Here is a 13,074-nt window from a genome sequence, read left to right on the forward strand (position 1 = left end):
AACTACATTCCTTCAGCAGGTTCTAAGGGAGAAGCTGTTGACCTTTTCCAGCTTCCAGAGGCTGTTCTTTGGTTTGCGGCCCCTTCCTCCATCTCCAAAGCCGGTAACAGGAAGCTGAGTCCCTCTCACAAGGACTCAACTCTCTTCTTCAGGCTCTCTCTCCCACTTTGAAGAGACATTCTGATTACATCAGGCCCACTTGGGTGATCCAGGGTACTCTCCCTGTTCAAAGATCTCGCGATTGGCACTCTTAATTCCACCTTCAACCTTACTCTGCCTTGTAACATATTCACAGGTTCCAGGCATTAGGATGTGGACACCTTTGTGCATGTGTGCATGAGTGTGAGTGTGTGTGTATTCTGCCTACCATACCTTGCCAGTGCACATAAGCGGAATTCTGATCCAGAGTAGTGTCTACCTGTATGTGAAAATGGAGAAAGTAGAGAGAGATTCTGGGGGAAGGGAATTTGCTAATAAAATCACTTGAGTCAGAGAAGCCAGTGGCTTTGGGAGGAAACCTATGTCAAGTGCTGCCATATGTACGTTAAGTTCCTAAGAAGCTACAATGAAAACAACAGCTGTTTCCACAGATCACACTTTGCCTGCACTAGGGCGGCATGCTGTTGCACAGAATCCTGGCGGATTAGCCTCGGAATCTTAAACAGTTAGAGACATCTCTGAGTCCAGCCGACAGTCACCGGGCTTGCCCCCCTCCTGGCATGATGGCGTGTGTGCTGCGTCCACATCAGGCAGACCTTGGGGCATTCACTCGCAGCCTGAGTTCTGCCCCGAGAGCTGTGCAGACAAGGCGGTCGTTTCTCACAGGTGAGCCCTTCAGCTAACTAAAAGATGGACCAGGTGTCCCCAACCACCACCACTCTTTTCTGATAAACTCTTCCCAGGGCTTCCTATAGTTTCTCACAATTAATTACGTGGTTTCCACTCTTTGCTACCCTTGACACTCTCCTTTGGGCATCCTTTAATGTGTGAAGGATTGGCAACATGTGGGGTGTGGGGAGAGGGTCACGAGTCTTCTGATCACAGCATTTAGGGGCTAGTCTAGCGGAGGTGATAATCCAGCAACACACACCAATCTTTCCTTGGCCATCCTTCTAGACAGTGTGAAATACTACCCTGCTCTGTTAATGGTTATCTCTCTCTCTGTCCATCCCAGATGTCTTTAGCTATTTGATTTTTGCCCCCTCTGAATCTACATCTTCAGCAGCTCCTCTTGCTACCTCAGCCCTTAACTTGGGCTGGGATTGGGACTGATGCTGGGACTGGCCCCCCAGGCTCCCAGCTAGATGGAAACCTTTCTTCAGCCTCAGTTAGTTTCAGCATCTCTGACTTCTCCAGTTCTTAGGGCAATTGCAGCAGGGCCTGTGACTCTGGTGCTCTGACTCCAGAACATGATGGCAGGGACATGTGGACCCCGACAGCTTGACCTCCTTAATACATTTTGTACTGAGTACTCTGCCTTATGTATATTCTCTGCACCAAGAAATCAATAAAAGCAAAATCCTTCTTAGCAGTTTCGCAATGAAAAATACTAGAAGACATAATTGCTCTAAATGAAACTGGCAGTCGTTAAACATGCGAATTGTGTTTTGGTTTGCTGAAGACAAAGTTGTAAAGGGCAATATAATGACCCCAACATAAGAAGACCCTACTAAGTGACGGATATAGAGAGACTGGGGACCCCCTACCCACTCCCCCTAATCCTTCACACACTGAAGGCTTCCCAAGAAGGGTGACAGGATGGGAAAGGATGGAAAATCAAGTCACTCATTAAAAGGAACTATAGGAAGCCTTGGAATGATTTTACCAGAAAAATAGAGGAGCCTGGACAGGCCTATCCCCCAACCCCTGCAGCCCTAAAAAAGAGGACCCTAGCAGTAGGGGTGGTGGTGGGGACCCAGGAGCAAAGAAGGCTGGGCCAAAGAGATGGGAGGCTGAGAGAGAGAATCATTAAGAAGAGAGATCTGGGAATGACTGTTGAATTGGGAATATTTTTGGCCTCCTAATACCATCCAGTATTTTTAAAAGGTTTAGCATGTATCAGGCACTGGCTATATACTTTCCACACGGTATTTCATGTAACTCTCATACCAACATAAGAGGGTGGTATTATGACTATTTTCCCCACTGAAGCCCAGACACGGGGTGGACAACTGCTGAAGGTCTCACAAGAAGGGGCACAATGCAAATGAACCCAAGCTTCCAGTTCCTCTGGCAGGTGGATGTGGTTCACTGATCACCCTGCATGGTGTGGCAATCATTCCATTCACTCCTCAGAGATAGCTCCAGAAACTCCCAGAAAATACTGGAGTGGAAAGTTCTCCAGGCTGGGGGCCCCTGCCCTTGCACAGGCACTGTGCCAGCTTGCAAAACACCCCCATTCCAGCTGCTCCAGGACAGAGCCCCAGGCAGGGCCCCGCAGGCACCTGGCCTCATCCATCCCAAGAAAACAAAGCCAGGAAATCCCCCTGCCTGTCCCTGCATTAGTGGCCGCGTGTCTCACCTCCGTGGCTGGGCTGGGGACAAGCGTGTGTGCTCCAGGTACAGGACTCCCAAAGTCAAGGGTTTCAGATCACACTGGCAAATTATTTTGCAAGCAGATGCCACAGGTCTCCTCACAGACTGGGCAGCACACAAGGTCAGCGTCAGCAGATCTGACCCTAAAAATAGGCCCTTGGATACCAGTCAGAGTGGCTGGGTGTGCGGCCGCCACACGCCCCACGGACCAGCACCTCCTGACCCGGCCAGGACCCAGTGAGCACAGGTAAGGCCCTCTGGTGGGGAGACTGGCATCTCTTGGGTTCAGTCAAGTGTTCTTTGGGGTCCCCGGTGTGGGGATCAGAGGACCCCTTTCCACGTGGTCTCTGGAGCAGCAGAGACCAGCTGACATCTTCTCAGTTTGACAGGCTTCTTGCTCCATCTTTCCCTAAAGACTCCCAAGAAATTTTCTCCACTTCCCTTCCTCTAAATCTAAGCTTCCAGTTCAATGACCATTTCTGAAGGATAATAGGGTGGGTTAAATCTCATCGGGCCCTTCTGAGGCGCTGGATGCACTGCATCACATATCATATTCCAGCAAGGTTCTGCATTTACCCATTTAGCCAGTAGGGGGGAAAAAACCTCAGCAGGAGGTGGGGGTGGAATGGAGACACCCGTGGTGACTCACATCAAGTGTGGGGCAGCCCAAATTACAACTGAGTCCTTAAAACCCTGGGGATGAGAACGCTTCCTGTGTCCTCGGTAACCCTAAACATCATTTGGACACAGTGGTTGTTTTTGAAGCTTTTTCCTGTCCTGGTGGGAGGGTGGGGTTGGGGATGATTGCTCTGGTAGAGATGGGGAGACTGGGTCACTGAGGGACTTGGCCTCTGGACCAAGACACCAGCGCCTGTAGGCAGGAAGGTGGGACCATGTCCTGTATCTCAGACCAGGGCTCTCCCATTAGACCCCGGGCCCTTGTCCTGTGGCCCCAATGGCCCCTCATGGGCCTGGACCCAAGAGTTGGGAGTGGGGGACTCTGAGTGTTGAGGAAATCTGAGGACATTCCAAGGGGAAACGCGTCAAGTAAGATGGGGGAAGGTGCAGGGCGTGTGTGTGGAGAAGCCGCCTCACTAAAGGCCCAGCATCTGAGGGGCTCTGTACTCGGTCTCTGTTCTTGTGCCCTGAACCTTCTGTCGTGACCTCATCTTTGTCCTCTTCACAACAGAAGCATTTTGTTCCCACCAAAGGACAGTTGCCAACAGCACTCAAAGGGCTTCTGAGCTGAATCCTGTACAGGGGAACAACCTGGGGCCTGGACGGGGAAGTGGGACGTGGGGGAGGGTCTGAGGAGTCAGGGGGAGGTCAGAGGCTCTTCAGGGGCAAAAACAGATCTATGCTGGGGGGCTGGGGCGATGGCCCTCCTCCATCTGACAAGCTGGAAGCCCTCGCTGGGGGCATGTCGGTCCTAGGGTGGAACTGGACTGGAGGGGACCCTAAGCCCTGACTGAGGGTGGATTTCCAGTGGCTGCTGCCAACCTCACAGGGGACAAGGAGCAGAGGGGACCCTGAGGCCGGGGCCTTGGCTGTATTTCCTGTCACCCTGGTGATGCCCAGCTGAGTCCTAGGGGGCAGCTTGCCCTCCCTGGAGCCAGGGCTGGCCTTCTCCAGACACCGTGCAACCCTGTGAATCGGCAAGGGGTCCTGGCTGACCACGTGCGAGGCACGGCTTGGAGAGCTTGTCTTCTGGGTAGTCACATGGTCGTGTACTTACTACTTGGAACCGCAGCAGCCCGGGGAGGGATGCACCTCGTCACCTTGAGCACACTGAGACACAAAGCCTTGGAGTAGCTTTTCCAGCATCACATAGCCCAGACCACAGCGAGGCCAGTGTGCCTCAGAGCCTGCACACACAGCCACTGTGCTCGGGTGGCCCTCCGTGAGGTGGGGGTGGGGGGACACTTCACCCGCTTCCCTCGTTGCCTGAACCCCCGCCTGCACACGGCCACTCCAGGTTCTGGCGTCAGGAGGCAGAGCTCCGTGCGTCCTCTCCAGCCTGACTCCAGGGCAGGTGACCCTCGATGGTTCTGGACCCACCACTTCCACAGCAAATAGGGGATCAAGTCTCATCGCAGCCTGGCATGGGCACCAGATATTAACAAGCTGGAGAGAGACCTTTCTCCTCCCCAAAGCTCTGCTTATACTTCACCCATGAGCAAAGGAGCCCCGTCACCCAGAGGATGTTCAGACGTATTTATTAATGCCGCATCCTGTCTGCCACGACTACCCCCACAGAGACCTTTGGCCCCCACCAAACAGCTCTACCCCTATTCCTAACACATTCTGGGCTCAGAACTTAGCTCCTAACACAGTGGTAGCAGCTGTAAGAGTGGGAACTTGGCCTACAGCCTTCCCACGGCCTAGAGCTTCCTCTGCACAGCACAGAGAGATGGACCCAGTGAGTGATAGTGGTGTGGACGGGCAAGTTGGGGGGTGGTGAGAGCCTGGTGAGGGCTGCACCCCCACAGTCTACCCCCACATCTTCCCCCCTCACGAGGAAGCCTCACATTTTGAGGCGGCACATAGTGGGAAGTGATCCTTGAAAGAGAGGGGCTAAAAGGCCACGTACTCCTGAATTCATGAGCTGTGTAACTGCCTGCAGTGTTTACACCACCGCCGGTCTGGTCAGAGGCTCTTGCAGCCCCCCCTGTGCCAGAGCCTCCTCTCCCCTACGGGGCTGGTCATGGAGGTCAAGGCAACCCTAGCCAGCTCCCTTGTCGGGGAAGGAAGGTGCATGTGGCCCTCCAGCCTCCTCATGGATTCTGGGAGGCCCAACTCTGCCAAACCAAGACTGAAAAAAATCAATTAGGAGTTCATAAATTACCACCCTGAAGCACTTTGAAACCATTTGAAGAGTTAATCAAACAAGTTAATGACATCAACCCCATCTTAGAAGGAATATTAAATTACCTCTTTAAATGAAGCCTTCTCTGTTTTTTTTAATAAAAGGATTTTACATGAATTCACATAATTGCCTCCTATTAACATATTTGCCAGAATCCAAAAGGAAAAGAAAAATCTGTTAAACTTGGGTTGTGTCTGACATATCAGGAATTAAATTATAGGCAACAAAAAATTCCTAGGGTTTTCACGTCCAGGTTTTAATTTTTTTTAAATCCCACAACTTTTATTTCCTAGTTGGGATCATTTTTGCAGATTTAAGATGCATAAAGACAAGCATGACTAGCAGTAAATTAAAAACATGTATATTCATAGACATATACTGCTGCCAAATTCTGCCCTTCCACGTACCCTGGTGGTAGGTATTACTCTCCTAATAGAGTAATTTTCCCAACCACAATAACATTTTTACTCTCCCCCTTCTTTCAAGGCACATTCCAAGCCCAACTTGGGTGGTGTCATGGAAGAAATGTGTATGCAGGCAACACAGGCTAACTTTCCCCAAGAGCCCAACGCATTTAGGAAAGTAAATATGTTATGTCCGTAAATACAGGATCCCTTCAAAGGAAGAGGATTCATTTTTAGAAGATTAAATTATAAACTGCTCTACCAGACCAGAAACTTGTAGAAGGCAGAGACCTCTCTGGCCCAGCCCAGGCCTGGCACTTAACAGAGGGATATGGTGGATGGTGGGGGTGACCAGGGCCAGGCCTAACTTCTGAGGTGAAGTCAAAAAGCAGCCGTGATGCTGGCCGAATCAGCCTAAACCACGACCAGGCTCAGCAGAGTCAGAGAGCCCCAAGGGATGGGGATGGATGCTGCCCTCTCCACCTGAGGTCTGTCTGCAGTCCAAGGGACGCTTGGGAAACAAGCTTCCTTCAGAGGTAGATTTACCCCCAAAGAGTCAACACTCCGCACTTGCACTGGCCTCTTCTAAGGCCCTGCACCTATTGGGTTTTCTTTTTCTTAAAGAAACTGTATACACTTCAGAACCCACAAAACTTGACTCACTTCTGGTTTTCCGGGAAGCACTGAGGGACCAGAATGACTCGGTGATGTGACCTAGGCCTGGCTCTGCCACCAGAGGGCTCACGAAGGATACAGCCCTGCCTCTGGGAAACTCACATGGCCTGGAAGGTGCTCGGTGCTGTGTGTCACGGCAGGAACTCCTGGTCAGGCCTTGCCCTGAGGGCCACCTGTCTGTACCTTCTGTCCACAGGTTTAGAAAGTGCATCGACAACACCCAGAACAGTTCTCAAACAGAACCTTCACAGGCTTTTCCCCCCTGCCATACACTCTCAAGTATTCTATGTTCATCACAAGAGATTTTAGAAAAGATGGCTCCTTAGAAAAAAGAATAAGCTCATATAATTTCATCATTCTAAAATAAGGATATACTTAGTGTTAATATTTTGGTGAAACGTATTTTTGTACAAGAACAGAATCAGACTATACATGCTGCTTCACAAACTTCTGGTCTCTTCTCGCCACCAACACAAGCCTCTTCCCTTTTGATATCTCAAAACCACAGCAAACATAGCAGTCTGTACCATCTAACAATTTCATTGAAGTTTCAGGGTGACAACGACAGGGCTGACAGCCAGTTGTTTAGTCGCTAAGTCACGTCCGACTCTTTTGCGATCCCATGGACTGTAGCCTGCCAGGCTCCTGTGTCCCTGGGATCTCCCAGGCAAGAATACTGGAGTGAAGTGCCATTTCCTTCTCCAGGGGGTCTTCCTGACTCATGGATCAAACCTACGTCTCCAGCATTGGGGAGGACTCTTTACCACTGAGCCACTAGGGAAGACTGATATAGTCAGGTGTTGTTCAGTGACTCAGCCACGTCCGACTCTTTGCAACCACAAAGTTAAGCATGGGATCCCTGTTCTGAGGAATCCTGTGGCTGTGTGCCCTGGATGCTCCTCACCTGGCTCCAAAGCCCTGCCTCCCACACCCTACAGCACTTACCTCACACACCCCCTCTGGGGAAGTTCCAGAGGCTGAGAACTCCCCTTGCTTTCTTGTACAGAATAATTTAGCTCTTTGTTCACTCCATCACTTTCCAAAATATGCTTTAGGACTTACCTTTTCCCATCAAAAGGATCCTTCAATGGTGTTTTTTTGTTAATCGGGAGGCCTGTTCTGTGGCTCACACTCCTGGACATGGCTACCTGGCCAATCTCTGCAGGCTCAAGGGGGTCCACTTAGATATTCAAGTTTCCTGCTGAAATGAATGATGCATCTCTCCACTGGGCTTCTTCCATCCGCCATCTTAGAAAGCAAAAGAATCCAGGTTAAGTATTTGTTTTTGAAGCATCTTCATCCCTTTTGTTACAGCTCTATTTGATCAAAAAAGGAGGCAAAGCTCAGGGAGGATGAGACGTGTAGATCCGAGTCCTCAGTGATTGCTGAGGCTGTGAGAGTAGAGAAGGGCCACCAGCCAGTGAATGTGGGGAGAGAGGGACAGAGAGGTAGAGGAGCCCCAGGAAATAGCCAGGCCCTGGAGGCAAATCAGATGAAGTGGAAATCATAAATCAGAAGTCACAAGTAGCTTCCAGCCCAGACTGTTCTATTTGGCCAGCACATTGAAAAAATACAGATGTGGTTATTTATTATAAAATATGATTATTTATAAAGAATCCCAAAATAGAAGACACACAAAAATATCTTTCTGAGTCCTGCCACTTGTTTACGGTATTTGGTAGTTTTTCTGCTAGTTAAAAAAAAAAAAATATATATATATATATATATATATACATATATAATATAAAGTTTTTTAATTGAAGTATAGTTGATTTATAATATTGTTAGTTTTAGGTGTACAGTGGTTCAGTTATATAAAAGAATATATATATATACATATTTTTTTCAGATTCTTTTCCTGTATAGATTATTACAAGACACAGAGTATAGTTCCCTGTTCTATATGGTAGGTCCCTGGTTATCTACTTTATATAGAGTCATGTGCATAGGTTAATCCCAAATTCCATAAATATTTTTTTTTACATAAAGTCAAATCACGGTGTCAAAATTATATTTCTAAATTCAGCTTTAGCCCTTCTTCACTGGCAAGGGAAACCTTTAATCAAACACAAGCTGTACCACTGAAAAAGCTGACATGGAGTCAAGATTAACTAGGGATCCCAGTTTTGATTATTCCTGGAAATAGTTTCTCAAAGCAAGGCTACTGTTTCACAGAGGGAAACGGCGCTTGGGCCTTACAGGTCAAGTACCACTCGGTCTCTGCATTCTCTGTTATCACAGTGTCTTTGAATGTTTTAAGATCAGTGATATCTTAGTTGGGTTCCCTCCAAGGCAGACCCTGAAACCAGGGTTTGAGAACAAGTTGTTTGTGAGGTGCTCCAACAAACAGGATCAGTGCAAAGACCCGAAAATGCCCTCAATGAGGGAAATAAAGGGCCTTGAGGGAGGAAGCCTTTTGTGTATAACGGAGCTGTCCACGGCAGTGATCCAAACAGGAATGGGACAGGACAAGGCTAGTTTCTAGTGCAGCTGCCTACTGACTTAAATTTTTTAAATCAGCTGATTTCCCACAAAACTCTGGCTTTCCGACTTTTCATAAAAATAACCAACAATATGGGCTTGCATCCACACATGGAATGGCAAGCTGCTGCCCCTTCAGTGGGGGCGTTTGCTCACCACTGTGCCACAGTCCGCACCACTCCCTGACGTCTCCTGCTGCTGCTAAGTCGCTCAGTCGTGTCTGACTCTGTGCGACCCCAGAGATGGCAGCGCCCCAGTCCCTGGGATTCTCCGAGCAAGAACACTGGAGTGGGTTGCCATTTCCTCCTCCAATGCATGAAAGTGAAAAGTGAAAGTGAAGTCGCTCAGTCATGTCCGACTCGTAGTGACCCCATGGACTGCAGCCCACCAGGCTCCTCTGTCCATGGGATTTTCCAGGCAAGAGTACTGGAGTGGGGTGCCATTGCCTACCTGAGGCCAATAGTTGGGCTTTTGCTTGTTTTATTCTTTAACACCCAATGCACTTAACTCCTCTATGTTATCTGCCTGGCCCCTCCAGGAAGGAGCCTGAGTCTATCATCCTTTGAGAGGAGGCAAGCTGATGCTGCAAATAAAGGCCAAGTAGCCATCAAGTTGACATTTGATTTCCTGGGACCAAACCTTTCAATATGAAGCTGTAACAGGAACCTGGAGGCCTCTCTTGACAACCTGCCCAGCTCTCATTATGACATTCAGCCTGTGATTGATATTGTATGTGTCATCGAGACCTTGGCAGTTAATCTTTAGGTCGAATCTATGGAAACCAAACAGAGCAGGTTTGTCTTCCCCTTCCACTTTGGCTGTGATCTGGGAAACAGACGCTCCTGGCCTCTCTGAGATCCAGAGACTTGGGAGCCATGCAGAGAGATGCACACAAGCCGCCTTCAGGATTTGGAAAGATTACAGGTCTGTGGTTTCTGGACGGCTCTGTGCTTTGTTCTCTCCCCCCATTCAATCTACATGCTGGAGGATAATAGATCCCAGAGCTCCCTCTGCATGCCAAGCCGCTCTGGGTAGACCACACCACTTCCGCTTCTGTCTGGAAATCCAGCCGAGGCTTTCAGCACGGGGATGGGGATGGCTCCCTCCACAGTATAATGAAGGAGGACCAGCCTCAGCAAGGGTGAGGTCAGCTTCAGTGATCAAAGGAGGCAGGCACAGGGTTCAGAATGCAGTTACTTCAGCATCTCCCTAAAATCCCGTCTTCTGAAGCCTGCTTTGGTAGCAGTCAGGGTTCAAAATGGCTTAAACCTTCAAATTTCAGTTCCCAGCTTTGACTCACTGTGAAACAGGAAGAGCTGGTGCCATGGACAAGCTGAGCTCCAGACCTCTTAAAATTGAAGCACCTCAGGCCTGCAGCAGGGAGAGTGTGCTTACACTCTCAGGAGACTGGGTGTCTGCGCTGGTTCCTCCACAGATGTTTCCATCCATTCCTGAAATAACACCTCCCTTGGTGACTGCAAATGCCAGTAGCCATGCCCCAGAGCAGAGTTCGGGTCTGAGAAACTCCCCGCTGCAGGGGACTGTCCACCCTGTGTTCTGCTCCTCACTCACCTTCTGTCCTCCTCCAAATTAGCCCAAGGCTCCTTCCTGCCCCATCAGCTCCACTAAGCCCCTAGCACAAGCCCCCAGTCTTATTCACGGCCCTTGGTCATCCATTCACTCCTTCCGTTCACTCCCTAGGCCATTCCCTCATTCAACAAATACTTTCTGATCCCCTCTTACATGTCAGACACTGAGGCTGCAAACAACACAAAGGAGCATCTTCAAGGAGCCTCGGCCAAAGGCTCTCTAGCCCCTCTCTTGTCCCAGTCCCACATCCTTATTCGGGGCTAAAGACTTGGGTCTGCACTTCAGTGAGAACATGGAAAAGCATATTGAGCACCCTTCCTACCCTTCTGTTGACTCAACAGCTCCTTGACTCTTGAACCACATACTTGGACAATTATTATCAAACTTTAGTTAGCATGAGACTCACTTGGGAGTTTGTTAAAATACAGACTTCTAGACACCACCCTGGTTCAGGGTACAACTCAGGAATCTGCAAGAGCCAGATGATTCTGTGGGAGGTAGCCTTTAGATCACACTTCCACAGACTCCAAAGAGAGGCCTCTGCAGCCCACTGCCCCACCCCTCCACTCAGGGTCCTGCAGGAAAAAGTCACAGATCCTGACCTCCCATGATCACCAAAGACACGGCTAGCCAGTGATCCTTTAATTCATCTACTGTGAACTTGGGTGAATCAAACTTCCCAGAACAGTAGTTTCAGCCCTTTTCTTCTTAAAAAAAAAAAAAAAAATTTAATGTAAACTTTCATGCATACAAAGAGTAACAGTGACTACCTGCAGCCCTCATCCTTGGGAAATCCTGCCTCATCACACCTCTATCCATTCCCCCCACCCCATACACAGTATATGATTACATTTTCCAGTGGTATTATTTTTGAAGCAAATCCCAGACATTGTATCATTTCATCCGTGAACATTTCACTACATATTTCTAAAAGATAAGACCCCAAGGTATAATTTAACTGTCCTCTGAATCTCCCGCAAAGCAGTTGCTAGATCTAGACTCTGAGGACTCTGATCAAAGATCCAGCTCTTCCTTTGGCGAAACGCCTTCTGTGGTGGTGGCGGTGTGTTTCTCCATCAGAAGGCCCGTAGCGTCTGATCATCACTTCTTATGTTGCTGCTGTCGGTGCTCGGCTCCTGCATCCATAAGCTCCTCAGGTGATGTGAAATGGTGCTTTCTTCCTTCTCTATTAAAGTTCTTCTATAAACGAAAATTCCCCTCATCTACCCAGTAGTACAGTTTGTATCAGATAGGAACAACAAATGCCAGATTCTGTTTATTGACCTGTCTTCACAATGAGCTGGTTCCCTAGCCTCTTCCAACAGTGAATGATTGTTTTACGTATCATCACGGTTTAAATGCTTGACGTGTTTCTATCAGCTGCAGTTGTTTTTGTTATTCATGTTCAAACTGTCCCATTTTTGATAAGTGGGAGCCTCTTCGAGATGTGCTCCGGGTCCTTTCGATAGGATGCTACTGGTCTTTGAAGTTCCCAGGGCTTTTTTACATTTTTAAGTCCCTGGGGCCTGCCCTTCCTCATGCTGTGTGCTCCACTCTGACCCCTGCCCTCTCAGCAATTTTTTTAAAAAAAGATTTAGTCCTTCATTTATTTATATTTGGCAGCGCTGGGTCCTCGTTGCTATATGTGAACTCTAACTAGTTGTGGTGAGTGGGGGCTATTCTTCGCGGCAGTGCATGGGTTTCTCATTGCGGTAGCTTCTCTTGTTGCAGACTCTAGGGTACTCAGGCTTCAGCAGTTGGGGCTCATGGGCTCAGTACTGGCTCAGTAGGTGTGGTGTATGGGCTCAGTTGCTCACTGCATGTGGAATCTTCCGAGACCAGGGATCAAATCTGTGTCCCCTGTATTGGCAGGTGGATTCTTAACTACTAGACCACCAGGTAAGCCCACGGCAATTATTTTTTTCTCAGAAGACTGCTGCTAAGTCACTTCAGTCGTGTCCGACTCTGTGCGACCCCAGAGATGGCAACCCACCAGGCTCCGCCGTCCCTGGGATTCTCCAGGCAAGATTACTGGAGTGGGTTGCCATTTCTTTCTCCAATGCATGAAAGTGAAAAGTGAAAGTGAACTCGCTCAGTCGTGTCCAACTCTTAGTGACCCCTGCAGCCCACCAGGCTCCTCTACCCATGGGATTTTCCAGGCAAGAGTACTGGAGTGGGGTGCCATTGCCTTCTTTGCTCAGAAGACTAAGATCACATATTACAAACATCCTCAATTTACAGTGTTCCTCATCTCCAAAATGAAGATAATCCCAGCACCTATTAATTTAGGTTGTTAAGATTAAATGAGTTAATAATTGTAAAGCACTTGGCACAGGGCCTGGCACACATTAAGTGCTACACAAGGATCTGTTACATGTATGAATAGCGTTCCCTCCCCATTTCTCGGCCGTGAGTTTCTCAGTGACTCCACCCCTTCCTCTTTCCCTCCAGTTTCCCAGCACTGTGAGTACAACCTCCCTTCCCAGGCTGCCTGAGTGTATTGGTCACCCAGCCCACAGAACA

This window comes from Capricornis sumatraensis, chromosome 10 (assembly GCF_032405125.1).
Source record: "Capricornis sumatraensis isolate serow.1 chromosome 10, serow.2, whole genome shotgun sequence".
NCBI lineage: Eukaryota > Metazoa > Chordata > Mammalia > Artiodactyla > Bovidae > Capricornis > Capricornis sumatraensis.